An 11,922-nucleotide genomic window follows, 5' to 3' on the forward strand; every position below is an offset into this window, starting at 1 on the left:
ATCCTGTTAGACCGCCCTAATTTGCGAAAGTGAATAATTACGATTCGGAAGAGATCGATGGACAGATTAAACAGTATTGCCGCGGAGGAGTTTAAAAACGGAGACATTTTCCAAAAAAGCCGCGAGATAAGCAAAGAGAAATACCGGTCGGGTGGATCGACGTAGAATTTAATTTCCGGAAGAACGTTCCGTTATCCTCGTATATCTCATGACGATATCCTGGATCGTTGATGTTTCGTAGTGATGCATCGTTGTGAGGAGAGATGCAGGGAGCTGCTCGTTCCTTGGCAGTCTTCGTTATTTCGAGATTATCACGGTTTTCAGAGATTTCCGAATACGTTGCCTCCTCTACTGCGGGTTTCGAAGTTGCACTCGAGTGCTTCTTTATGCCCTGCACAAGTTTATTTCGCACGAGTTGATTTACGTGAGAGAGCTGGATTTTGTGGTAAGACAAAACATGATGGAAAATGTGAGTAGGAAGATGTAAATTAAGTTACAAATAACTTTTGGCAAATTGTCAAGTATTCTCTGGCATGAACGTACCGTTTAGAGCCATAATTTCAGTAAGACATCGCAAGAAGTAAAAAGAAAAAAATCGAAACGATCGTGGGAAAAAATCTTTATTATCTTTCTTTCGACATTTAACCCTCCCGGAGTTTTAACCCACCTGTCGTTAAAATCAGTAAAACAGTTACTGACGTCGAGTCTGCAAAATCCATTTAATTTATTAATAATAAAGCACTAATTAATTTCAAGAAACCAAAATGATGTAATTCGAATAAAAAGGTATATTTGAATACTAAGTATATTTGAATACTAAATATATTTTAATAATAAGAATAATCCAAATTTGTAGATGTAACATAATAAAAATTGAATTATGTGTATTTGACGAAGAGACTTGTAATTGCGAGGCAAATAGATTCACCGTCAATTCCGGACGGTTAAAGAATCGTTAATATTTAAACGAAAAGAACGAATCTTGCCGAAAGATCTAAATTTTGCTGGATACATATATAAATCTGAAAATAATTTTGTTGAACCATCATATCTGAGTAAACAAAATTTTAGATCTTTCAGCAAAATCATTCTTTCCGTGTAACCTGTTGTACATCTAACTTATTATCTTATGTGTACTTTCATATGTGTTTCTCATTCACTATCGATCTGTTGAAAATAAAAAATAGATAAGTCTCGAGAGGAAAAAGCTGAGATAAGCGAGTCAGAGCATCGAAGGAGAGTTCGAGGCTCGGAGAGCCAGGAAGAAAAGAAAAAAGAAAAGAAGCGTCGTTTAGCAAGCGAATTTCAGGTCGCCTATCGATGCTAATTTCACGAGCGAGAAATCCAGACATATACGGACGCGCCACGCGTGATTTACCGCTTGGGCTCTCCTGCCGTGATACTTGTAGTTCTGCCAGTACTTCTTTAACTGCGCCGACGTCTTGCCAGTGAAACCCGCTTGGTGGAAGTCTCGCTCGATCGCGCGCCAGATCTCTCGGCGATCAAACACCGACGCGCTCTTGTCGTCCAGCAGTGGCGCGTACTGTCCCATTATGTTCAACAAAACGAAACGTTCGTCCTTGCTGAATTGATTCCTCTTCCTGCTGTTATCCTCCTCCTCCTCCAACAAACGGCATGGCCGCATTCTTGCGAAATCCACGTGGATTTCGACTTTTCCCCGCTAAACTTTCGCACGAATTTTTTCGCTCCTCAATGCTGCTCTTCCGCGATCCCCCGTGGACTGTGGACTCGCGAATCGCGGCAGTCGTCGATCCTAATCTCGGCTTTTGTTTCGACATGCAAAACATGCTATCTGCGATGCGCAGATTTTTCGCCGCCGACAGCAGCGTGCTCGTTTATCGCCGTGTACGGACGACCGTTTGAAATGCTTGACCCGCTGTATACGGATGATGGCGATGGAAGAAGGAAGAAAGAGCCCGGCGGCGTTTTATCGATGGTCATGCAGACTCCTCTCCTTGCGCAATCTCTTCTTGGGATTTATATTTTTATGTTGCACTCGAATGAAAATGAGTAGCAACAATTATAATGATCATGTACGCGGGTATTATATAGGCAGGCTATTCATCTCTTCCTCGCTTCTTCACGCTGCACTTATCCGTTGCCTCCGATATTACAGGAGCGTATCGCTGCTATTGTAATTGCATGCCCACAGGACACTTAACTTTCTATCGTCCGAACGCGTCTCCAAACGTGATGACTACATCGACATATCGTTGTTTGCGTAATATTTGCCATCCTCGGCTTCCTGAAGAGATCTCGCCGCCGCTACGGGCGAGTAGGAGTTAACGCAATTTACGACAGTTGGGAAGCAGTTTAGAAAAAAAAGAAAGACAGAAAAAGATCCGGCCAGCTTTGTTTGTATGGGAGAGAAACCAACGTAAAACAAATGCCATGAACGCGTTTTGTCTGTCATTTAAATGAAACGAGAACGACAATTTCGGAGATAATCCCGAGGGATGTAGCGGATGAATCGTCATTTCTCGCGGATTTCTATGTTTATTTTACTCTTTAGGGATGTATATCACATCTCAAAACATTTCAAAAATATAAAAATTTCATATATCGTTCTATTATTACGTTTGAGTAAAATTTGTGCACAATTTTCTTATTGGCTTAAAAATTAATTTTTTTATTTTCCTTGATTTTTCTATAAAATCGCATTTTACTTCCAAATTTGACGAGAAAATAGCATTCCGAATTAAATTAAACTTTTTATGTGTACTAATAAAGTTCTAATAAATATTCTGACAAAAATTTATTTCGATTCACTTATTCCTTTAAAAATTATTTACCTAATATTGCAGCGGATATGATATCGTGCGCTACATAAATCATCGTAAGTCAAATTATTTACAAATTCAATATTAAACTTATTTTTCCACTTACTTGTCCAAAAGTTATTTATCTAAACTGCAGCAAAATATGGATCATCACATTATAAGCCAAATTATTTGATTTACGAATTAAATCAAATTCTTTCTTATATTAATAAAACTTTAATAAATATTCATGTAAAAGATGAATTCATCAAGATGCAATTATTTTTAAAAGTCATTTACCTAAAATTGCAGCAGAATATAGTTATTGCGCTACGTAAGCTATATATTATGAGCCAAATTATTTTTTGTTTTGTTTCTTGCAATTCATTTCAAGACGTATATATTTACGGCCAAAATTTTCTGACTGATATTGGCTTTTTTGACTGATTCTTTGGCTGATTCTTTTAGCTGATATTATATGGAGAAACATCCTTAATGCTTTTCTCTTTTTTTTTTCCACCATTTTTCTTTATACGCAGCGACCGTAATATCTGACGAACCTAAGATCGTCCAGTATGCTAAAATCTAAAAGACCATCGCGAGAAAGTGACAGCACTCTTTGTGTGGCGGTAGTAAGGTCGTAAAACGCGCGCGCAACCATCACGACGAGCGGTTCAACAATATATATCCGCTGATTAATTACACATTTTCTCCGCGGTCCACCGCCGGTTGGGACTTTGCATAATCCCGACGAACGACAGGTGGTAACCCAGAAAGCGAATCGATGGACGGATTCGTTCGCGCTTCAGCAACTTCAAAGAAGCGTACCTGAAAATTCGTCTTTAGCGCCTCTTAGCGACTCATTCTTTTCCAAGCGAGATTCTCGCCCTTGTGAAACGAGATATTCTCGTCTCTCTGTGTGAACCGTGTATATTGCGCAGACCGGAATAATTGGCGTGTACGAACAATTGTGAGAGAGAGAAAGAGACGGCTAACTTGAATATCGGTATTACGAAATCGCAATCAAATGATGCTCGAGAATGTGCACGAGATTAACGCACCGAGAAAGTGTGAAGTTATCAAGCTTCGTGATGAACTGATTGGCGCCGCGTGAGAGTTTATACACATCTAACATCGCTAAATGATGTGGATAAAGCGTCTTGCGTTACAAAATTGCGCATTTAAATGTCGCGAAAAAGGCACTTTTTCAGATAATATAAGAGTAGTGTTACGGAGCTGTTGAACTTTTTAATTCCTACTTGCTTGATATACGGTTTATATATTGCAGTAGTTTCAATTCCGCTAATCCCGTTACTGATTAATCCCTCGGATTTTCCTCGTATATCTTACGGTCTCTATATTCGTACAATAATTAAAAGTCTAAAAAATGTAAGGACGAGATAAATGTGATTTTTCAGGCAATCATGGAAAACCGCAATTTTAAACGATATGGGAATTTCGGGATTGAAATTAAAGTCATAAGTTCACTTTGCTTTAAACGTAGCGCATGCTGTGGAATGGCATACCGAGCATTAATATTGTATTTACCGAAAAAAAATAGTTTGACAATTTTTATACGTTGTTGAGTAAGTTATTTTATAAATTTCCGATAAAATACAATACATACCAAAAGTATTCATACAGAGGAAATATCTTTTTTAAAAAAATCTTATTTTTAGAAAATAAATAATTTGTTAATAAAAGATAACTAGATTAAATATTTTTCAAAATTATTTTATCTAAAAAGATGTGTAATAATTAAAATGTTATCTCCATAATAAGCTAAAATCTTTTGAGATCATGAATATGATTATTTTCGCAATATTCTTTTGTTTATATTAGAACGTATTCATTAATTAATGCTTAAAAAGAAATCTAGTAGAAAATAAGCATTATTTTAAGCTCATAAATGCTTATTTTCTACTAGATTTCTAATAAGATTTTGTTAATAAATCTCTGTATAAATATTTTTTTGCCTTTATATAATCTTGAAGTTTAATAAATAACAGAATTACTATAAATAACTTAATAAATAGTAAACAAGGTTTCATTAAAATTCTTCGATCTGATATAAGAGAGTAATGGTGACAAATCCTAAGCATCGGTGATAGAAATCAGCAAGTGATAAATGGAACTTGGATGAACTGATTAACCTCGCAAAACGCTCGTTGAAGTTATTTCCGAAGTGACGTAATTACCAGATTTTCATCACAGAAAAGTGGCAAAAGCCGTCTCGCGAATTAATTTACACATCATATCATTTATCGCGATTGAGAAGCAGCGAAATTTAATCTATGAGCCACGCCAGTAAATTCCAAATGAGAAACGCAAATGCGAGATCGCGTTACACGGAAGTAAGCACTCTGCTCCCGAATATCACGAAGCGAACAACAATATATGATTTCATTAATAGCCTACACATGCCCGCTGTATTTGTGTTGTAAATATTGCGTTTAGCAAACTAACCAACAAGCGGAATTAATGTATCACCATGAAACACGCTCCCAATTGTATTTGCCTGTAACACTGTTAACTGTAATTGCACAAACGTGCAAAATACACGATTAGTTTAAACAAATACAGAATTTATATTACATAAAAAAACAATTTTATTCGAAATATCTAAAAATAAAACTATATACAGATTTGAAAATAATTTTATTAGAATATCAAAATAATTATATAGGACGCTGAAGCTAGTTGCTAAAAAGTCAGAACTTTATATTATCATCAATGCTTAAGCATTGCATGTAATTAATTTCAATAGTCTAACAAAATTATTTTTAGACCTGTGTCTAGCTAAATTTTCAGATACTTCAACAAAACCATTCTTTTCATATATATATATACAAAGAATAACAGTTTTGCTGAAGCATTTAAAAATTTAGCTGGACGTAGATCTAAAAATAATTTCGTTGAATATTATTAAAATAATTATGTAGAATGTCCAAGTTGTCTGGTTGCTGAAATGTAAAAACTGCAGCATTATCATCAACGCTCAAGCGTACCACGTAATTATTTTTACGATTTAATAAAATTATTTTTAGACCTGTGTCTAATTGAATTTTTTAATACTTTACTAAAATCGTATATAATACATACTAAAAATTTTTAAATACTTCATCAAACTAAAATCGTACATGTTAAAAATTTAGCTAAATACAGATCTGAAAATAATTTTGTTAGATTTTTAAAATAATTATGTAGAACGCTCACACAATTACTTGATTGCTAAAATATCAAAACTTTTTACATCAAAACTTTTATCGTGCTTGAATTTTCCACGTTATTTCAATGATTTAAAATTATTTTTGGATCTGTATCTATTCAAATTTTCAAATACATGAACAAAATCGTTCTTTTCGCGCACGGATACAGAATTCCTTCCCATTCTTCTCTCCTCGTCGATCGATCGAAAAGCATTTCACATTTGTAGATAGCTATTATAGAAATAATTTTCGCGTTTCCCTTCCCCCCTTCCTCCCCAACCCCCGTTCTATACTCACATCGGCTCGTGCCGGATGTTGAAAAATTAGACCGGAAGCGATCTGATATTAAGTGTTTGTTAGAACTTGATGATTATCTCGAAACTTGTCGTAACTGCCGCAATTGATAGTAGTTAGCACGGCAGCGTAATTAATAATTTTAAGCGAGAGGATCGAGAAATGGAGGCGTGCAAGTATTCGATCTTGCCGCTGGCAAGAGTTTGCGACTAGAACATCATGTGCGCACATTGTAGGTCCTGCGACAAACATGATGCGACATGATTGATGACAAGCGGTTATCACGCGGTGTCGATATGACGCCGCGCGACCAGTCGCGCGTTTCGACACGCACCGCAGGACATAAGGCGCGCGACGATCCAACCGGATTGTGTAAACCGTCTCGGCTCCGTAATGGGTCAGCTAATGCTTTTATCTTACGATTCTGCGCGCGTTTTGTGTGAGAATTGTGCATAAGAATCATACAATCACGTGTGAAGACGCGTGATTGCGATCGCAGACGGAACAGCGCGAAAAAATGTCGGTTTCCTGGATCGATTTCATTTGATCGTGTTTTTCTACCAATTTTGTTAATTTATACACTGCCAGATTATTCTAATATTATTATTGTAAATTAATTATTGTTACAATCTCGATCTCGAATAAATACTTTGTTTGCCTCGTAATAAAAAATATTTATTAAAAATTGTGATAAATGGAATAAAATTGGTTATCGTCACGTGTTATTGATCTACGTGTTTCGCTGCAATTTAACGTTAAAAACACTTGTTTAATATCCGTATTGTGAATAATAATAAATCTCATGTAAAAGAAATACAATTATGTGTTGCAGAATAAATACACGGTTATTTTAAAAAGTATATTTTTCCTACTTTTTCTTCTAATTTTGCACTCACTCTATCAATTAACAAGTGAAACATGTTCGCATTTATTGTTAAATTACACAACTAAGATTTAACACACAATACATTCCTAACTTTATTAATATTTGTAACATGTTCTCGTTGTTTGACATTTAACAGTACTCTCTAAATTCTTTGGAGTAGAATCTCATTCTAAAGAGTGAAAATTTAGCCAGTTAGGAAAAGAGTGGCTCAATTTTCAATCTTTAAGAGTGAGAGATTTCACTCTTCAGAGTGAGATTCACTTTAAAAGTTTTAGAGGGATATTATTGCTCATTTGCTACAACAACGTACAACAACATCGACACAAGTAAAACAAAACGGAATTTTCCAGAAAATTAATTTTGAATATTTTGAGAATGAAATGTTTCAAGTGTTTATTAGAATATTTTTATTTTAATTTTAAAATGCAATTTTGTAATAATATTGACTGTAGAGGAATAAAAGCAGTTTTATTCCTGTTTTAAAGAGTGTTTTTCTTTTTTACTTTGTTTCCGTTTTTTGCAAGCAACTCTATAAAAAATTATAATATTTTTAGTTACATTATCGTAGCGAACAAATGTTATGTTTATGTACATACATTTTTCCCCACATTTTCTTTTCTATACATTTTCTCCATATTACTATCTCTTAGCATTTATATACGTAAGACGTATTTCTTTCCATCATTCTGTCTTTAAATCGTTCGTTTAAGGCGTAATAGTGCGCGAGGCTTACCGACAATTTTTTCTCCGCGGTTCTGCGCGTGATGTGCGTGTATGGAAGTAATAGGTGCCAGAACACGTGATGGTTTTATTATTTAACATAATAGGAATGCTTAGGAGAGTTATGGTAATGAGCTATAATTATATAGCCACCAGTAATTCGATTATACGATCATGGATACTGTTGTATCTTTCCGAACCAGAACGAGAACTGTCCCGAGGGGAATAAACTATTGCTGAAATAAAAACGTCATTACATTGGATTTCCAAGGAAATCCAATGTGTGCAATTTAATTTCGCTGTTTAATTACTCCTGCGTATAATTTCCAAATGAAGCGCCTTGCGTTCGTTGCGCGAAACGTGCCGAGAACCGCGCTGAGCAGGAGAATGAAACTCGTGAAGCGTGAACCGTGAGTAACCCTAGATTATCTCGTTAAATTTATTGAGCGCGTCGTTAAAACGACGCGACGGGGGATTGCCAGCTTGATGCAAATTCCGGAAAATGCAATGCGATTCCAGACACGCCAATAAGTATGGAACCCTCTTGTAACGTCCAGTTCCTGGCGGTGTTGCGCGTTGCTCAACCGCTAATCACACCACAGGCCACGGAGAAAATCTTAACCACGCCGTAAACTTTTTCTTGATCCCGACGTAACAGTGCACGAACTTAAAAATGCGCGCGCCCGCGCGTTTCTCACGTTTCTTACGAATCGATACAGTTCGATGCGATGATCGAATAAAGTCCCTATCTAGCAATCTGACATTATTTATTATTTGTATCATTGTAACGTCAAAATGATGACAACCTCATTTTGCTACCTGGAGAGAAGGAAAAGTCAATTTTGTCCTATTTTTTATTAAACTTGATAAAAAATAGCGGAAACTGTCTCGGATGTAGTCTTGCCGGTCTGTTCGAAAATTATCCTCATATTTCCGATTTTTATGTATTTTAGCCATAATTTATAATATTTCTTTGTATTTTCTTCCCAAAAAATCCTCCAAAAATTCTCCTAAACTTTTTGTATCAAAAAATCTCTCGATATCTGATAACAATGCTCGGATCATGACATGAAAAATTTGAAAAGCAGATATGTTTAAAGGTTTTATACACTGAAAAAAATTTATTAACTTGACTAAATGCATTTAGTTTATAGTGATTATTTAGTTCGAGTATTTTATATATTTAGGTTAAATATATACGTGAGTCGTATCAATAAAATCTTGTAATTTAAACCATGTTATTTGTTTGAATTAACAAATATTTGCTTGACAGTCTATGACTATTGAATCAACTAATATTTTTTGGAATCAGTAACTTTTTTCTCAGTGTACAATTGTACACGTGTATGCAACATTTATGCCATTTTTTTAATGAAACTAGAAGATTGGTCGATGTTTAAACTAAAAAATCGTACTTTTCTAGAAACATTACAGAGAAGTATGTATGTGTATAGTGCGCCAAGCGCGTTCAACCAGTGCACTTTGTCACATTTCACGAAATTGCCGCGTATGCACGTAATAAAGACCAGTGAAACCCATCTCCGAAATGCCCTCATGAAATGTACCGAGGCGCTAATGATACCTAATAACGATGGGCAGTTGTAGCGCACAGGTGCACTCACATCGCGTTCATCACCCTGGCGGGCACGTTTAGACACGTTTTCATCGAGTGGGCTTTGAATATTTAACACCTCGTGACCGGCGCGATATTCGGCCGCTGAATTTTTCACGACGTCAGAGGTGATTTTTTTTCCTCGCTTCGGCGGGCGCCGAAATGAAATAACCTCGACAAAATTTAATCGGCGGTCAACGCGCAACGATATTTTTTCCTACATCAAAACTGCGCTGTAAATATATTTTCATCTGTATTGTTCCTACATCTCGGCTTTCTCTTTTATAAAGTCCTCGTTCTCTCGGTTAAATAAGGATAATAAAATGTCAAAATTTGTCATGGTTCTAATCTTCATCCCATATTTGGCCGAATGTGGTTCGTAAATGCACAGGGTAGAGAGTTTCGTGATATTAGTTAACTAAAATTTAATCTGCGACCCCACGTCGTTTTATAGTCCACTCTCCAGAGAAAGCCAGAAGAACAAATGCTAAAAGCGACATTAAGTAACACAGATTACTTTAAAAGATTATAAATATTAAAGAAAGGGAAATAACAAGAGTAAATTAAATTTAAATTAAATTATTAATTATATTGTAATATTATTTTATCCATTATGTAAAATCATTTAAAATTTTCGCTTGTTTTGATAACTAAATCAATAGTCAGTTGTAATATGTTTGAATATTATATTAAATAAAAGTAATAAGAGTTTATTAAATTAAATTAAATTATTAATTATATGGCAATATTACTGTAATTATTAATTAAATCATTAAAAATTCTTTGCGCGTTTTGTTTGATGAGTGTCGTAGAATCATAGAACGTTCATCGTACCAAGTGCATAAAAAAAACAATTCCTTTTTATTACCTCATTATTCGAGTAATACGGTTGCTATGTGATTACCATAGAATACCATAGAAAAAGTTTCAAGGCACAGTTGCGTAAGAATCGTTATACGATCCATCTTCCATGTGAATTATAAACGAATTCAGGACGAACGAATTAGGTCATGCCCGGAAACTTCATTTCTTCGTCGACAAGAGAAGGAACATCACTCGCGTATTTCACTCGCGTGAAAATATAGATTCGTCAAATTAAGGATTATTCTTACTATCCGGAAGATTATTCTTACTATCGCGTCGTCATCTTGTCACCTTTTAAGGATGACGAATATCCTGAACATAGAAATTCATGGATTATCGTCATTATTCCCAAATATGACTCAGAAAAATCACTTTCCTTAACGAAACGACGTTGAACCACCGATAATACTGGGCAGATAAATCATTTAACAGGTTCATCGATTTGCGTTTATTTTGTGGAACACTTAATCAAACTCTTATAGAGGATACGCGGAACTATTTTTACGGAAGAGAGTATTCTTAGTCTTTTGTCGATGCCCCAAATTACATTTACCTCGTGATCAAAGTTTTAATATTGTTATCTTTGTATCGATTAAATTAAATGAATTAAATACTGATATATCCGAACTCTATTTATCTTTATATATCTTGACATAATTAACAATTATTAAAAGAAACATCACAATGCGAGTTCAAAAATAATATTTTATATCACATAAAATTTCGTTTTATCTCTTTCATCCCCCTTAGAATGTTAATTGCTAAAAACTAATCTTTTTATGATTATAACAAAATATTTTTATACATTTAAATGAGAGCAATACAAGTAGAAAAACATACCCATTTTTATGATAAATTTGGTAAAATTTGGTAATTGAAATAGGTAGGGCCTAAACTTGGGCGGAATTTCGAACAACATGAAATAATTTTGCCTAATGCAATTTCGTCAACAAGTTTTTTTCATCTTACTATGATGATAAAATTATAGCAGACATTGTAAGAGAGATGGCACGCTCTTTCTACAGAGTCTACCTAGGTAAGGGGGTACAATACCTATATAAAGCTTGAATGAAGATGCTCCCAGCTATTCACTCTCACCTTTCTCATAAGCGCGCGCACAACGCAAATCTTCCGGCCAAATCGTGAAGGAAGATCGACTTTAACTACCTGGTGGCAATAATTTTCCACGGAAAGGATTTCACCTACAGGTGAGTCTCAACCTTTAATATTATGTATTGCATACATACACACACACACACACACACACACACACATATATATAAAATAAAAACACATATACATATTAGGGAAAAGAAAAGTCAATCTATATAATCTTTGAATTATTTTATATTCGGTGTTTCAATAGAATGTCTCACATATCTCATTCATCACTTTTCTACACATACGATATATGCATAAATTTATTTTATTATTAGAATATGTCTTAGATATATTTTAATAATATAAAATAAATAAAATAAATATAATAAAATAATCTTAAATATATTTTATTATTAGAATATATGTAAGTCAAAGCGTATTTACTAATTTGACAGC

At 34.7% G+C, this 11,922-nt stretch overlaps 1 protein-coding gene across 1 annotated transcript in view; it reads left to right on the forward strand.

The window, feature by feature from the left end:
* Positions 1-11,478: 11,478 nt before the first annotated feature.
* The window catches only part of LOC108685759, a 14,434-nt gene continuing 13,990 nt past the window's right edge, over positions 11,479-11,922 (forward strand). Inside the window, exon 1 of the mRNA XM_018190720.1 lies at positions 11,479-11,573. The gene's annotated coding sequence lies outside the window, so the exon portion shown is untranslated. The remainder of the gene's footprint in view (positions 11,574-11,922) is intronic.

The sequence above is a fragment of the Atta colombica genome, unplaced genomic scaffold (genome assembly GCF_001594045.1).
Source record: "Atta colombica isolate Treedump-2 unplaced genomic scaffold, Acol1.0 scaffold156, whole genome shotgun sequence".
Lineage (NCBI taxonomy): Eukaryota > Metazoa > Arthropoda > Insecta > Hymenoptera > Formicidae > Atta > Atta colombica.